Source organism: Danio rerio, chromosome 9 (assembly GCF_052040795.2).
Source record: "Danio rerio strain M-AB ecotype USA chromosome 9, GRCz13ab, whole genome shotgun sequence".
NCBI classification, from domain to species: Eukaryota; Metazoa; Chordata; class Actinopteri; order Cypriniformes; family Danionidae; genus Danio; species Danio rerio.
In genome coordinates this window covers 13,405,907-13,424,147 of record NC_141029.1, presented here as the reverse complement: position 1 = coordinate 13,424,147, position 18,241 = coordinate 13,405,907, and the positions used below count along the sequence as shown (strand labels likewise).

The following is an 18,241-nucleotide window of genomic DNA, read 5'->3' as shown; positions in this document are numbered from 1 at the left end:
TTTAAATATATGAAATGTGTTTTCTCATACAAAGACAAACCCGAACACCAGCAAACCAGTTTAACATATTGAACATAACATATTATAATAACAGAGAAAGATTAGTTTTTGATTTATAATGCTGTTTTGTATTATTTCAGTCAGTTTATCCACATGAATAAAATACTACAGAAACATTTTCTATTAACTTAATTTATAGTGAATATAGATTTGAACCATGCACTTGAATGAACATGTTGTGATAATTCTGTAGTTGCTGTACAAACCGCTCACATTATAAGCAAATTCCCCAGTACCTATAGTGTACTACAATACACTACTGTTTACTGTAGTAAAATCTAAAGTTTTCTAATATAATGCAGTTTATAAGGTCACTAGTTAATATTACAGTCTGCATAGTATTCATTATCAAATGGTAAACACTACAATATATATGGTTAAAAAAATATTGTAGTATTTACAATAATTTACTATAGTATTTTTTCATTCATTCATTCATTTTCTTGTTGGCTTAGTCCCTTTATTAATGCGAGGTCACCACAGCGGAATGAACCACCAACTTATCTAGCAAGTTTTTACGCAGTAGATGCCCTTCCAGCCGCAAGCCATCTGTGGGAAACATCCACACACACATTCACACACACACTCATACACTACGGACAATTTAGCCTACCCAATTGTATACTACGACATATACCACGCGAAGGCAGGGAGAACATGCAAACTCCACACAAGGTTCGAACCAGCGACCCAGCGACCTTCTTGTTGTGAGGCGACAGCACTACCTACTGCGCCACTGCCTCGCCCCTAGAATTTGTTTTAATCCGTTTAATAAAAACATATACAAATTTAAATGCAATTTTAAAATTATTTATTTACTATTTTAAATCATTTATTTAAATATTAATATATGTTTATTAAATAAACAAAAAGCTTGAGAACTTTTTTCTTGAGAACAATTTTTGAGCCAGTGAGGTTAAGACCAACTGATTTATTTTATTTAAACAGCAGTAAAATGCAGTTGCTGCATTTACAACTCGAATCCGGCCTTTTCATGTAGGCTAAATAACGATGAACTTCCTATAGATTGTGCACATCAGTTGTATATTGTGAAATTTCTTGAGTTAATGACCAGCTTCACGCGCTCGGTGGCGCTACAGGACAGAAACTGGTGTTTATTTACAGCTTCACACACCTGCTCTTCAGCGCCGTCTTATGAAGCACTATGAAGTGAAGTCTCTAAATATTGAATGTTTTTATTTCTTCTATTTTGTAAAATAATAGGCTATTTATTTGACTCTCTCTACCTTGGAATGTAATATAGTGAGTGAACTTTTATTTTTTATTAACATTAACTGTAAATAGGCTACAGCTTTTGTTGCAGTAGTAGGCCCTACATTATGAGTGCACATTCAGTAAACACACTTTCTAATATTTTTCTCAAGGTGTTTTTCGCAAGGTCTGTAATGAGAGTCTGCTACTGTATATATGAAGAAGAAGAACAAGAAGAAGAAGAAGAAGAAGAAACACTTTATTTGGGAAGTGTGCTTCACACATGTGAGTGGGCTTGACTCCACCTGTAGAAACTCTATAAAAAAAACACAAACCCTTAGTCTTACTTCAGCACTTAATTCTCTGAGCATTTACAGTTCTTTTGTATAATTAGCAGGGGCGCCTCATGGGAAAGAAAGTTGCTGGTTCAAGTATCGACTGGGCCAGTTGGCATTTCTGTGTGGAGTTTGCATGTTCTCCATGTGTTTGCGTGGCGGTGCTCTGGGACTAAGCGTAGGGAGAATAAATAAATGAATTGCCTCATGCTTTATCGCTGAACACCTCAATTGTAAGTTGCTTTGGAAAAGTGTCTGCTGAATGTAAATGAATCAACAATTCCACTTTATATCACCCTGAATACATTTTTTGTTATTTTAGTGACGATGCAACTATGTCTGAAGCTACAGGGGATTTTTTAAATTTAATTTAAACAACCTTATGTAACTTACTCCAAAAGTAACATTTGTGGTTTATAACAACATTAGTCAGTACCAGGTGTGTATTGTAGACAGATGAGCTGGTGAAGTGGCTTGTCAGCAAGGTTCACTTGTGCTAAACGATTGATTATGAATGTTTACAGCTGAATCCAGACGCTGAAATAAACAGTTAGCAGCCTTGACACTTAGGCCCTACAGCACAGCGCGGCCATTTACTGACAACATCTGCTGGACACCGTGAACAGTAAAACACACGAGACAATGCACAGAGTTTGTACTTGAGTATTAGGAAGGCAGATGCTGAAGTTTAAAAATATTTTTACGGGTCACTCCCAAGTTCCTCTTGAGTGTGTAGTGGAGGCTAAACCGGCCCATATGTTAGAAGAGCAAGTTTCTGACTTTTAAAGGCATTCTTTTGAAAACCAAGCCTAATGCTGTTAGGCAGTAATGCGGTCATTATCCTGCTAAGCTGAGTAAGCAAACACACACACACACAAATCACAACTGATGCGTTCGTAGTCTTCACTTCAATTGATAAGTTACTTTATCTTATGTAAACTATGAAAGTATGTAAATTCAACAATACACTGTTTTGTCATCTACATTAAAGGGATTTTTTACCCAAAACTGAAAATGTACTCACTCTCCCTCAAGGGGATTCAGACTTTTATGAAATTTCTTGATTTTTTTGGAACACAAATGAAGATATTTTGAAGAATGATGAAAACCTGTAACCACTGACTTGTGTAGTAAGAAAAACAGATATTATAGAAGTCCATGTCTACAGGTTTGCAACATTTGTCAAAATATCTTCTTTCGTGTTTAACAGAAGAAAGAAACTTGTTAAGGTTTGAAACAAGTAAAGGATGAGTAAATGAGGATAGGCCTAGAATCTTTCATTTTGGGGTGAAAGTATTGTAAGTATTGGATTCAATTTAAAATGCGCCTAAAACAATACTCTTTTAACAAGCATACTAAAACATACATTTCCCCATAGCTCAAATTAAAAATAAAATAAGAATTATATATAAAAGAAGTAATAAAATTGATATAGAATTACACTTACTTGAAAACATGTGCAAATACATACAGTTGCATCAGAATTATAAAACTACCTGAATTGCCCCCCCCCCCCCTGTTTATTTTTCGCCTAATTTCTGTTTAACGAAGAGAAGACCTTTTCAACACATTTCTAAACATAATAGTTTTAATAACTCATCTCTAATAACTGTGTTTCTTTATCTTTGCCATGATAACAGTAAATAATATTTGACTATGTTTTTCAAGACACTTTTATACAGCTTAAAGTGACATTTAAAGCCTAAACTAGGTAGGTTAGGGTAATTAGGCAAGTTATTACAAATTGGTAGTTTGTTCTAACTATCAAAAATATACAGTATTTAGCTTAAAGTGGCTAATAATTTTGACCCTAAAATTTTTTTTAAAAATTAAAAACTGCTTTTATTCTAGCTGAAATAAAACAAGTTAGAATTTCTCCAGAAGAAAAAAATATTATAAGACATTCTGTGAAAATGTCCTTGCTCTGTTAAACATCATTTGGGAAAATTTAAAAAAGAAAACAAAATCAAAGAGGGCCTAATAATTCTGACTTCAACTTTATTTATATTCAGCCATGGATGTTTAGATTAAGTCTACATGGTCCTACATTTAAATTTATACAGACATATGAATTGTTGTTTGTACCTGTGCATTTATAATTATAGTTTTTTTTTTGTGCATTTATTTATTTATTTATTTTTTAATGATTTAAAGATACTTTGTGATTAAAATGGTGTAAATGGTTATTGGTGATTTAAAGATTTTTCCTGCAATATTTTACAATCTACTTTTGAAACAAACCTTTGTGACAGTTAAACTTTATGCAAGTACTGTAAATTTTATCTCTTTCTGAAATTGTTTAACGCACGGTCGCCTCACAGCAAGAAGGTTATTGGTTTGAGCTCAGCAGGGTCAGTTGGCATTTCAGTGTTGAGTTTGCATGTTCTCCCCGTGTTCACGTGGGTTTTCTCTGGGTGCTCAGTTTCCCCCACAATCCAAAGACATGTGCTATAGGTGAACTGGGAAGCTATATTGGCCATAGTGTATATGTGTGAATGTGAGAGTGTACTGGGTTGCAGCTGAAAAGGCATATACTGTGTAAAACTGTATAAGTTGGCAGTTCATTCTGCTGTGGCGAACCCTGATGAAGGGTTTAAGCCGAAGGAAAATGAATTAATTAGTGATCTGCAAGTACAGTTTTCTTTATACAATACTTTTTTTTTTAACTACACAAGTGCACATTCAGTACCCCTACTTATTTGTGGGCTGATTAGAGGTATGCTGGACTATTGAGGCAGTTATTTTTGATAACACAGAAAGCTTAAAAAGCAAAAGGACCAATGTAAACTACTCAAAAATAAATAAATAAAGGGAACACTTAAGGTAGAGTGATTTTTGTAAAATGAGATTTTTATACATTTATTCCAATGCATGTGTAGGAGGCTCTTAAATGTAGGTATGTCATATGTGCAAAAACAAAAATATGGACATTAAAAGTGCACTCTAACATTAGTTTAATCTTTATTATTTTTATATAAGATGCAAAAATTATTTTCCTCATTTTACCGCAACCTGATGGAATAAAATGAAACCAAAAAAAGAGAAACATACATAACGAATAGCTTGTTGTGTGATTGTTTAATTGTGAAATGATACAATACTAAATATGCAATATTTTACATGTATTTTAAAGAATTTAGAGGGTTTTCTTTCAAGTAAGACAATTTTTAATTCAGCTACTCCAAAGTATGTAGCTGTAACGGGGAGACTGACACTGAGGGATCCATTATGCAGTATTTATTAGTCACACTTTCACTCAAACAATCACCACGCACAAAGGTGCGAACATACAACAACAACAGCAATAAAGGTCTTAGGGCTGGCGGCTGACAGACACAGAGTGATTTACCAGGCATGGGTCAGAGGCAGGCGGTGTGATTCAGAGTCCGTGTTTCAGGCTTGGGTCGAGGGCAGGCAGCGAGTATCAGAGTCCATGTAACAGGCTTAAGTCGTGGGCAGGCAGAAGGCAGAGCAGAGTCAGAAACGGGCTGGAGTAATACACAGGAGATCAGGCAGGATATACCGCTCAGTAATGCTGGCCGGGGCTGAACAAGACTTCGCAAAGACTGAGTGTTTGAGTGCGGCTTATAAAGGTTATGTGGGTCATTAGCAGGATTCAGTTCAGGTGTGCTGGATCAGTGTAAGTGGATGATTTAATGCTTAGAAGTCCGGAGATGGTGGCCTCTGCTGGCCAGCGAGGGGAGTGACTGGGACCGAGTCGGTGACAGTAGCCAGGGCACTCTTTTGAAGTTAGAAAGATAAATTTCTGTAAAAAATATGCTGCAAAGTGCTTAAACAACACAGTGTAACCCCACGTGTTCCTTTCATTTGAGCAGTATATTAACCATACAAACTTGGTCAGTAACTGAATTAACATTATGACACTGACAACACTTTTCACGCACGTCTTAATTAACAAAGCACGTCAAAGCATTTGACTGCTGCCAGATTTGATACATTTAGTTTAATGAGGTGAAACTGTGATTTTGACAGTAATCTACCACCTTCAGCAGGGAACCGTCACACTCACAGTAGGGAAATCATCCATCAGGTACTCATTAAACAGACCAGCACTCCCTATGAATACTCTTATTATTTATTAATATTATTAGTGCAAATAACAGACCTGCTGTGTCATTATGACTCTGTTTGAGTATTGCGTGAATGAGTCAGTCTCTGAGGTCTTGTGAGATGATTTGGCTGCGAGTCAGGATTTCTCTCTCTTATAGCCTACAGAAATACATGTACCTTAAAAGGTTTCACAGTAATCCTAGAAATTAGGGTAGCTTTAGATTAGGGCAATTAATGCTGGGTTAATAACTGGCCTAAATTGTTATGGGCTTTGTGTTTAAAAAAAAAAAAGGGTCAAAATGTTTGTTTCAGATACAAACTTCTGCTTCAGTAATTATACTCTGAAAAAAAGAGCTGCTAATCCACTTCAGGCAGAAAAAAAGGGAAAATAATCACAATCCTCACTCTCAGGAGAGGTCAGTCTTCCACATAGACAGATTTGCCTTTTCTGTTGAAGATTAACTGAAGGTCTTGTTTTCCAGAATATCTGAAAATAGGTGACAAATTATGTTGTTTGTATGCAAGTAGCTTTTTGATTTGTGTTTCTCGTTGCTGATTGTTTTCTTTTGCTTGGTTTAAGCTTGTTTACGCGCTCCTTTAATTACTTACTGTTTAAAATGTGTCACAGCTGTATTTGCAATGCTCATCCGGAAAGAGTCCGTCTTTATTTGAGGATTTGTCTGAGTCAGACATTCTCCTGAATGTTACAGGCCATTTTTGGTGATTTGCTTTAGACAGGACTCCTGTGCTGAACTTTTTTAAATGTAGCTTATATCTTACTCTTTAAAAGATACACATCCTCCTGGTGATATTATACTATGTGTAACAAAATCATATTGTAAGTTTCAGTACTGGAATCATGCTTGTAAATAAAATAAAGCTGGCAAATTATTAGATTTTATTCCTTTTACTGGAATTTTCTCTTCCTTTGTTGAATGAGGGGGTAGGCCAAAAGTAAATATACCAAAATATTACATTAAAGCTGCCATGGTAATTTCCTAATTTATTAATATTGAAAAATAAATAGAAAAAAAAATCTTCAATAATATTAATAATTATATGTTTTTTAAACATTTTATAATGAACTTCTTACAATAAAAACTTAAACACATTTATACCACAATGGTGTTCAATTCTAAATACATGAGTCAAGCTGAACCTGCTTTTATACCTTGATTTGCTCGTCGATGTCTTGTGTATTGTCATCTATCTTCGAGTGACAGTATTTACATTTTTAAAAATGTGATTCATGCACAACATTTGGTCACACTTTATTTAGACGGTCTGTTTGTTGAATTTAAGTTACATTGCAACAACATGCCAACTAATACTCATCAGAGTATAAGTAGACTGTTAAATTGGGGTTTGGGTTAGTGTAAGTTGACATGTACTTGCAAAGAGTCTTATAGTCAGTTAACTGTTTGTTGAATATCAGCAGATATTAAGCACAGTCTCCTAATACTCAAATGGACCATCAAAACAAAGTGTTACCCAACATGTAATTGAAAATTTAATTTCAGTTGACTGTTTTATAGCCAAACAAACAAACAAAGAAACAAAAGGTTATGTTCAATGAAAAGTGAACTTCCTTTGTAATTCTTTTTAGATGGGATGGCAGCCAAATCAAAGGTTAATTGGCCAACTTTGGCCCACGAGCCCTACTTTGGACATTGCTGGTATAGACAGTAACTTGACAAGATGTAAATTCATACAAAGAGATGGGAAGTGCTGCTTTATGAAGCTTCAAACCTTTATTTATTTATTTATTTATTTTTAGTGGTTTGGAGCACACATCAAATTGAGAAGTTTATTTAAATAATACTTTATTAATTTAGTGACACAAGAACAAGAGTTACTACATATTCAAATAATTGAATTTTAGCTGATAGAGAAAAATAATAAAAAATGGACATTTGCATGAATTTAAATGCTTTCAGAGCATTTCACTTTGCACGTTTTCAGGGCTTTTTTTGTTTAGTTTTTTTTTTGCTTGTTCTAATGTATTTCCTTATAAATTGAAGTCATTCATAAAATGTGAAAAGTGTGCTCTACATTGAGCCCATGTTGACTAATGTATTTGTTAAATTCATTAAATAATTTTTTGTTTAAATTATTATGTATTTAATTGAGTTATTAGTTAGAGATACAAAGAAGTCCAAAACATTCTTGCTGTTGGTAGAGACAAAGAACAAATAAAGGTCAAGTGATTTCAATAAATGGGGCTTCATTATATCATTACTGTTTTGAAAAGTTTGAGAAATTTAGTGGTTCTCTGTTAGAGAGCCAATCTGAGTAAAAATCAGGGTTCATTCAGTTTTCCCTCAAAGGTGAATTACTTAACAGGTTTGTCCCAGGGGTATGAATAATTGTGGGCTTCACTTTGTCATTGTTGTGTTGATCCTTGATGTAATTTGTTTGGTTCAGGAAAGTTACAAATTTCTACCGTAAATTAATTTAAATATTTGAGGCTTTAAATCAATATTTTTATGTTCATTAAAATACATATATTTTCCATATTGAATAACAGCTGTTTACTAACTAACATTGGTTTACATGGACATTAGTAATCAATTTATTTGCCTTTATGTGAATAAGACAATAATATGATTAAGGTGTTTGCATGAGTTTGGAATGTTCCCTTCATGATCCCGTTTTACATGTTATAGCACATAATTCGAATAATGTCATTGCGTCACCACGCTGCCTACGTTTCCTCTGGAGTTTCATGTAATTTCGGGTGTTTCATTTTTATTTGTTGACTTTAACTGTAGTTTGGCACTTTCACTTTCATTGAGGAACATTTTATGCATGCCCCCCGTGACAAACAAGATATTGGATGCGAGTATGAACTCCTGGAGGAGTGTTGTTTTAATGTAATGCGATACTGCATGCTGGATGGTGGAAAAACCTCCACATTTCGCGATGTGTGTTTCTGTGGTCCTTCACTGACTCAGTAGGTGCACAGAATAGCGTCAAACAGCCCTGTGTGTACTATCCTGTCACAAAATGCAGCAAAAATCCTACACATGCTAGTTTGATTAAGGTGTTTACATGTCTGTACTGCACTTCAATAACGCACCTAAAATCTCCATATTCCATGTCTTAATTTAATTTCTGTTTAGTTCGATTATGACTTTAGTCGAATTAAGGTAATCAAAAATCACTGTTTACATGGTAGACTCTTAATCAGGGCCGGCCCGTGGCATAGGCAGTATAGGGAAATGCTAAGGGCGCTGTACATCCAGGGGGCGCCAGAAATGAGCGCGGTTAAGTTGGTTTTGTTTTTGATATTCCTGACACATTCAGTGATAGATGGTAATAACTCGAAAACCTCTTAGCCTAAAAAGATTTAAAGTTTGTTTCCTACAAAAAGACAAAGCTGGTTATGTTTCACAGCTGTCTTTTTCTTTTTTCGCTCAACATTACGACCACATCTCCGTTTAGCTGGGAATATGCGTGTAGCTGGGAGAGCTTGTGCAGAGCGTAGCTCTCAGTAAGGGACCGTCGGAAAAGTGCTTCTTTTTTTTTCGTTTTTTTTTTTTTGCTCAATCCTGCTTGTTTTTTTTTGAACACACCTAATTTTTTCTTAAATGAGCACAAACAGTTACTAAAGTAGTCTAATGCTTCATTCGTTCATTCATTTAGATCTGTGCATTCTTACATTAACTCCTCTGTTATCAAACAAAAAACCATGAGAGATTCACTAGCTGCTCTACACTAAATAACTATAGTAACTTTAATCAATATGCAAATACAATTAAAAGTTAAATAGATTTTACAGCTTTATAGCTGTTTGCAATGTAATCTATCATTTGAAGCTATTTGTTGTCTCATATTTTTTACATCCCAACGTTGATAGATATGACATAACATTGCTAATCAATAAATATCTATAGTGCTATCTGTTAGTTTTAACGTCAGCTAATGTTACAAAAGGGCATAGATGTTATGGAAAATAGTAATAGTAATGTATTTACCCCCATCATTCCTTCCTCAAGCAAATGTGTAAATATTAGATCTATTCAGCAGCAATAACGTTAATTGCATTGGCATATTTATCTGACGTTTTCCCAGCTTGTAGTAGTCAATCAAAAAGCTATTTAGTTTCTTATGACTACACCAGCAGTGGAATTTACTGCGATGTGACGGGGCGCCACCTGAATTCTTGCCTAGGGTGCCATATTGGTTAGGGCCGGGCCTGCTCTTAATCAGGGTATTGTCATAATCATATTAAAATCAGATTATTGGTGTCCATGTAAACATACTCAGTGCCTTTTTAAAGAGACAAAAAAATCTTAAGCAATTAAAAACTTTTTCTAATTTTGTAAAATGGTGCATCACTGTTGATTAACATTCTGCTCTGACTATGTTTATTTAATGACATAAGCCAAATGTTTCCATCCTGACTCCCTGAGAGAATCATGTCAGTGACCACCAGCAGTCTTGGGAATCTTAAAAGCCATCAATCGCAAACTCCTCCAGATTTCTCAACAGTGAATTCCAACATTTTTGCCATATTAATGACCACGATCACAAGCATATCTCCATCATATAGTATCAGTTTTACACACAGCATGCGCCATGGATCATGTTAAACTAGATTAAACCAGATTGATAAATGCTGTGTCTGAATCCCTCCGGCAGCTTTCAGTAATGCCTCTTCAGTATGTTTAAGGTCATCTTTCCTCTCACTCCTTAAGAACATAACACCGAAGGGATCAATTTTAAGCCTACATTCTTGGATCTCAGAACATTTTGAATCTCTTTTAATGTTTGTATGTTTAAATGTTTACTTGTTTGTTGGTTTGTTCATGTCCTCAGTTTGTAATAATCTTTAGTAACATTCTAGATTCATCCAATCATATTCTTTCTGTGTTTAAATGTTGACAGGAACATGTTTTATAACACAATCTTCAGGAAGTTTAAGGGGAGGAATGAGTGAATAACCTCCGCAGACCCTGAAGAATGAGGAATGGTATGTTATGTTGCACAATGATTCACTGCAGAGGCTGCCAGAAGAGGTTTGCTTCTGAAATGTCCACCAAACATTATCTGTTGACTGAATACTGCCACATTCAATGAGCTGCCATTGCTGTTATTAAGTGTTGATAAAAATGTACTTTGATATTTATTTAGAAAGAATAAACTAATAAAATCTGTCAAAGTTAGCAAATGTACATATGTTGTTTTGTTTATGTAGAAATAGGCTCATTTGGCGATGGACACATGGAGGACGTTGCAGCCTGATCTCACGAGGAAACGAAAGTATTTTACGTTTTGTCAGTTCAGTGGCTAATTCGTACGAATTCGTACGAGTTCAGTCGTACGAAAATGTACGATTTTAAAAAGGAGGCGTGGCACCCAACCCCACCCCTAACCCCAACCGTCATTGAGTGATGAGCAAATTGTACTAAATTGTACTAATTAGATCGTACAAATTCATACGAATTAGCCACTTAATCAAAAAGTTACCAATTGTCGTGAGATTGTGTTTGGAGGTTCAAATAATATTTGCTGGAGGACGTCCACATAACCTTTGTCACCGGATCATTGTCAGTTCAATTTCCTCAGACAGGGCTTTGAGTTTTTTTTTAATTCAAGGAAAAGTTGTTTTCTTTTGTATTTGTAGACATTAGCTACGTACCACTGTGTTTTAGCCTTTTGACGTGTTTTTTTACCCTTTTGTTATGTGTTTGTGATGTTTAAAAGGGATGCTGTAACATTTAGGTGCGACAGATGTAATGTGTGCGACAGATCAAAGATGAGGTAGGAATCAATTCTGAATTTAAGCTTTTTTACTCAATGGTTTAAACCAGGCGTTCTCAAACTTTTCAGCTCGCGACCCCTAAAATAGCAACACCAAAGACTCGCGACCCCCTCTATGCTCGGAGGTGGTTTTAAGCATACAAATATTGCACACAATGGTGCACACACACCAATAGGAACTATATGAACAAGCTTATTAATGACACAAAAAAGTGCAACAGTCTTTTTTTTATAATCATTATTCATTCGTTTAATTTAATGTTAATATCACTGAATGAGGATGGTGAGCACAGGCACAAGACTATTTTTGGTTTAATTTTGGAGACTTGGAGCCACTTGGGGAACATACTCCGTATTCAGTTTTGGCCTTTATTTGTAATGTATGTGAGTGCCATAAAGGTGTCAAAGTTTACCATTGTACCGTGAAATCGATCTGCTGCAACTAACGCTATTGCTGTGATGTTAATCTAGCATAATCTCAGGAGTCGCAATCCAATGGAAAAAAATTTTGAAAGGCTGATGACTTTTTATTCGCATGTTTTTTTAAAAAATTTAACTATTAAATATTAAGTATATATTAAAAATTAAAAACAATGTTTGTATTCTGCAGGTTATAGATAAAATATGATTATTCTAACAGTTTAATAAAATTTATGAGATTTTTGGAAATCACCAAGCGACCCCCCCGATTGTCTCGCTACCCCCCAGGGGATCACAATCTCCACTTTGAGAACCACTGGTTTAAACAAAAGATGTAACAATAATAAATGGAACAAATAAATAAACAATTACAATATTCTATTTAAGCAAAATCAATGACAGCAAGCCGAATCAAAGAAATTAACTGAACAAAACAATCCTTAAAGTCTAAACTAGGCGACAAAAAATAATGAAAATAAAAACGATATCTTCAGTGCACACCACACCCAATCTAAACAAATTGAACTATAAAACTCAAAATTACACAGGGGCAAAACGCTCAAACTAATCTAACAAAATGATTCTAAACTAAAGCAAACATAACAAGAATGTCATAAGGCTCAGTTTAGAATCATCAAAGCATTTATTTAAGGCCAATGAAGTTTAACAAGTCGACACTCGAACACTCCAATTACCACAGTAAAACTGAGATACTAAATTACCAAAGAGCCTAAGCATGCCAAAAATACAAATTGCATGGAGCACAAAGGTACACCAAGGCAGAGCGCACACCACACACTGATTGGTCGAACTGGCAATGACATAATGATGATGGACACTTAACTGAACCAATATGAAACTGGGGTTTGGTGATGTCCACCAATTTGCCATCGTACGATGGACAATGCAATGGACAATGACATCGTAGTCATTGAAAAAAACAAATAATGAATTAATTATGAATTATGAATTGTTTTAACTACCTGACCAGCATGGTCTTTGTTTTACCCATAACCAAATCATAAATGAATAAAGATAAGTTAAACACATAATTACCATCTGCCAATCACTGGTAAAAAAAAAAAAAAAAACGGCCTCTTCAGCATTTTAAAAAAGCTCAGTTTTCAGTGCTAGAATACTCTGGCGTAGTGTATGTATTAGTGTAAACGGGGCCTTAGTTTGATTAAAACATACCAAGGTTCATTTGCCTTTTCTGTGCAGTTTGTTTGGTCCAGTGTAAAATCGGCATTTGTACTCGGGTGCACCAAAAGCGGACCTGCTCAATGAGGTTGTCTCGATAGACTTTTGAATGAACCGTTTGTTTGGTGGGAACGTGAACTAACCTCGAACCAACCAAAATACAAAAAGTACTTCACTTTTTTGGACTAAACCAGCTGCTGTAGTCAGCTATGTCATGCATTCTGGGATGAGAAAAAGTTTTTACATTTTTTACTACAATTATGGTTTGTGGATAAACGTAGAGTTGTGAGGACGTCCATACTGCCTGCTGACTTTTACTCCACTTTGTGTTTACTTTCATGTTGTGTGCATTAATTCTGACCTCTCTAAATGCAGTTCAGTCATCTAGCTAATGACTGATGCAGATATTGTGACTGCTTTTTGGTTAGTTTCAACTGGTTTGGTTCAGAGCAGTCGGCCTGGTGTAAAACGGAATTAAAATGGCTGAAAAATGCTACAATATATCTGACATTGCTATATTGCTGAAAAATGCTACAATGTCTGAACCTGTAACCAAGCAGTGGTGCATTTCCCATACAATAATCAGCGGCTGAACTATCATAGTACGATGCATTGTTTAGGCAAAAAACGATGCAGTAACAAATGTTTCCCAAAACCCGTAGTTTCTCTGTTGCAGATCGATCATTTGAATTACGTTAGTTATAACGTAAAACGCCCATAATAATGCTCTAAACGGGGTGGAGTAACAACTACTTTAGAGAAGAACCCCATCATTTCTTTGTGCAAATAATATTGTTTTACATGCATGTGCATTAAAAAAAAAACAACATTAGTCGGCGGCAGTGATGTAGTGGTTTGTGCGTCGACACATGCATTCCGGTGCTCACTGCGACCCGGGTTCGATTCCTGCCTCATGGTCCTATGCTGATCCTTTCTCTCCCTATGCTTCCCATGCTTTCCAGCCAATGATCTTTTCTGTCCTATCCATTGAAGGTGTAAACCATGAAAAAATAATTATAAAAAAACTAGTGCCAGACATGAAGGAAGCAGATAACATTTCTCACATAACATTTGTATGAAATACTACAGTAAAAACTTTCCCAATGATTATTTTATGTATTTGTTGTGGAGTTATTTTAAGCCTTTCTGCAAAGTCATTACAAAGTTCAAGCACACAAACACACACACACACACACACACACACACACACACACACACACACACACACACACACACACACACACACACACACACACACACAGTGTGTGCGTTTAACTTTTTACAGGATACACATTAATATCCACTGCTGTATAGATATCAGTTAGATTAATGCAAAAAATAAACCTGATATAACTTCCACAAACTCCTTTTATAATTATACTGACATACGACACATGTGGTGATAAAGTAACGATGGTAACATCACTGTAATTCATTACAGACATGCACTGTTTTAAAAACGTTTGAAACTTGTGAAACTTATTGTTGATCATATTTGATGATGATTCATGATCACAACGGGATGAACAGTTCCCCGTTGCTTTGCGCACGTCCTGTCTTATTAATATGCAATGTAATGTAATGTGTATTTATATAGCGCATAGTGGATTGGGATGAATGGGAGGCCATTTACAAAAGGGCCAATGGAGGGAGTTTGGCCAGGACACCGGGGTTACATCCTTACTCTTTACGAGAAGTGCCATGGGATTTTTAATGACAGGACCTTGGTTTAATGTCCCATCCGAAAGATGGCGCCCACTTACACACTCAAAAAAAAAATTTGTTGAATGAACATGATTTAATCGTGGCACCCTTTATGCATCTAATCCAATCAAGTAAACCTGAACTGCTTTGAACATGTTGTATGAACACAAAGCACATTTGTAGATAAAACATGGTTTCAATAGCCCCTTTCACACAGTGATACCGGTAAATTTCTGAAAAATTTCCGGAACGACTTTACCGGTATATTTAAAAAAGCGCTGTTCACACAAGTGAGGACGTTACGGAAATGTTCCGGAAAAGAGCATTCACACATCCATTCCAAAATACCGGTAAATTCTGACATCATTCACCACAAATGAGCTTTAAACGGCTGCGCTTGTATTTGTAAACATTTGACTAAATTACAAACTCTGTGGATGATCAATATTGTGAACAACTTTCGCAGGATCACTTTAGCATGTCGAGATGTTCATAATATGTGCGTGTGCAGGCACTCATAGGCGCACGCAAAGCTTGAAGGTAAACAAACAACGGCTTATCATAAGCATCTCATCGATGATTATTTACACAGTTGGCATTAAGAAGAACATATAAACGTGATCTGACTAACTTCTAGCAGCTAAATGTGTCTGGAAAAATATTCAAAGGCTTTTATCCTCACAAACCGCGCGGACGTAAATGCGTCTGACTGTTGTGATTGGCTAAAGCAGATGTCTCACGTCAGCACGTTCTAGACGTGCACGCGCTTATTACGGGAATCTTCCTTCTGCATTCACACAGCGCAGCATTCCGGCAAATTGCCGGTAATGTTACAACTTCTCTTTCCGGAAAATAGCCAGAACGAATTTACCGGTATTTTCAAAAAGGACCTGTTCACACATACAACCTTTCCGGAAAATTGCCGGCAATTTTCCGGAAAGGTCTGTATGTGTGAAAGGGGCTAATGTCAGTCTAACTTCTTTGCAACTAATTGACTCAAAATGTTTGTATTGTGTTATTCTAATTAAAATGATTCTAATTTACTCAATGTAACACTAAAGCTTTACTTTAACAAAATTATGTTTTGTTAAATCAGCTAGTAATCAGCAATATTGTTGTTTAAATTCATTCATTCATTTTCTTGTCGGCTTAGTCCCTTTATTAATCCAGGGTCGCCACAGCGGAATGAACCGCCAACTTATCCAGCAAGTTTTTTTACGCAGCGGATGCCCTTCCAGCCGCAACCCATCTGGGAAACATTCACACACACACTCATACACTACGGACAATTTAGCTTACCTAATTCACCTGTACCACATGTCTTTGGACTGTGTGGGAAACCGGAGCACCCGGAGGAAACCCACGCGAAGGCAAGGTGAACATGCAAACTTCACACAGAAACACCAACTGAGCCGAGGTTTGAACCAGCAACCTTCTTGCTGTGAGGCGAATATGCTACCCACTGCGCCACTGCCTCGCCCTGTTGTTTAAATCACATTTTTTAAATGACAATACTATGAAGCAAGATTTAAAGTTAAGTAATTCAACACAAAAAGGACAGAAAACATGTTATATATATATATATATATATATATATATATATATATATATATATATATATATATATATATATATATATATATATATTTATATATATATATATATATATATATATATATATATATATATAAATATATATCTTATATATCTTTATATATCTTTTATTATAGCCTTTAGCAGACACCAATCACATTTAAACAAATTTCTTCTTTGATAATCTGATACAAAATGTTATATAATATCCACAATTGTAATATGTAATATAAAATGTATAAGAAACATTTAGCCAACAACATAACATGCATAACATTCAAGCTCTTGGGAAAACCAATTCCCAAACTGTGCCGAAAACACACGGTGATACTTCTTCTTGTTGTTTTCGTATGGTGACATCCAAACACACTACCGCCACCTACTGATATGCGTGAAGTGACTCTCCAGAGTGAGAGTTGTCGATTTGAACCGTCTCAGTCTCATTGAATCAACATGTTCTGATCAAATTCATTTGATTATTTCTTGATTCAGTTTCAAATAACATGAATTAATCATTTAACATTCGTAAACTTGATTTGTTCTTTTCAATCTGACAAATTTTTATTTTGTAAATCCAATACATGCCTAGTTGATTTTTTTGAGTGTAGTATTGTAACTTTAACTTTACTGAGGCATTATGACTCACACAGACCCTGCCCTCTGCTGGCCTCACTAACACCTCTTCCAGCAGCAACCTAGTTTTCCCATGTGATCTCCCATCCAGGTACTGACCAGGCTCAGCCCTGCTTAACTTCAGAGAATAACCGGTCTTGGGCTGCAGGGTGATATGGCTGTGGTGTATGATATAATTATACCCCAGGCCCGGCCCGTGCAGAGACCGTCCAAAGGGCATGTGCAGGATAAATTTTTTGAAGAGTGGGGGGGGTGGTTGCGCGCTTACTGAAGAGCGGTGTTGTCGCGTGCGTTCTGATCAGCGGTGTTGTTGCGCGCCTACTGAAGGGCGGGACCGAGGGTGTGCCGCGTCGCGGGGGCACTTTTGATCATTTTGGAAGGGCACTTTATATCCAAGACTATAAAGGGCATTTACACTGCACAGGTTGAGCCCAATGTGTGCACGTGCCTGTTATACACGTTACTATGAAAGCATGTTAATACTCATCTGTCAATCAATTCGGTGGGCAGGGAACCCGCACTCCTACCTGACATCCAAAAAGTGGACCTCAAAAAGGAAGGGATTTGGAAACTATTTTAACATCAGGAAATTTTAAAAAAGGACACTTATTGTCTTTATATCACCCCGATATGACTGTTGGACACACTATACATACACACAGTTCTGTCCAAACAATATACAAAAGATGATTTTCTTCATAGGTGCCCTTTAATAAAAGGATCATCAGCAAAATATACCTAGATGCTATTTTTATATTAGTTCTTTGCTTCTTGAACAAACAGTAACCTTAAACTCTTCTAAACTATCAAAAGTACCAATACCGTTTTTAAATGTAGAAAATATGAGATCGGCTTGCTTTGTAATATGATTATTATGGGCTTTAAATTGAAGATAAATGAGATTTGCGTCGGCATACATTTATGGAATATTGAAGTGCTTTTGTGCGGTCGATGTATCTCTTTTTATAGTGTGTGTTTACGTGAGATGGCTGCAGTGAGCATCGAGTTACAGTAGACATTAGTGGTGGTCTCGCAAGACTACTGAACCCAAGTTCCCTGACATTCATAAATGAACGTTCCTCTTTTTCTGGAACAGCTTGCTCCACAGCAGGATTCCTCCTTATCTTCCAGCACAGTTAACTGCGAGGTCATTTAAAGCCCCCCCTCTGTTGCCCCCCCATGATCTTCTGCATTCCACACCTTTGTATGTTTCTCATACTCTGCAGGACGATGGTTCCACAAACAAA

The 18,241-nt window shown here is 36.0% G+C and overlaps 1 protein-coding gene across 1 annotated transcript in view; it reads left to right on the top strand.

The window, feature by feature from the left end:
- The window catches only part of LOC141376079 (uncharacterized), a 996,984-nt gene that overhangs the window by 501,457 nt on the left and 477,286 nt on the right, over nucleotides 1-18,241 (top strand). The window lies entirely within an intron of this gene.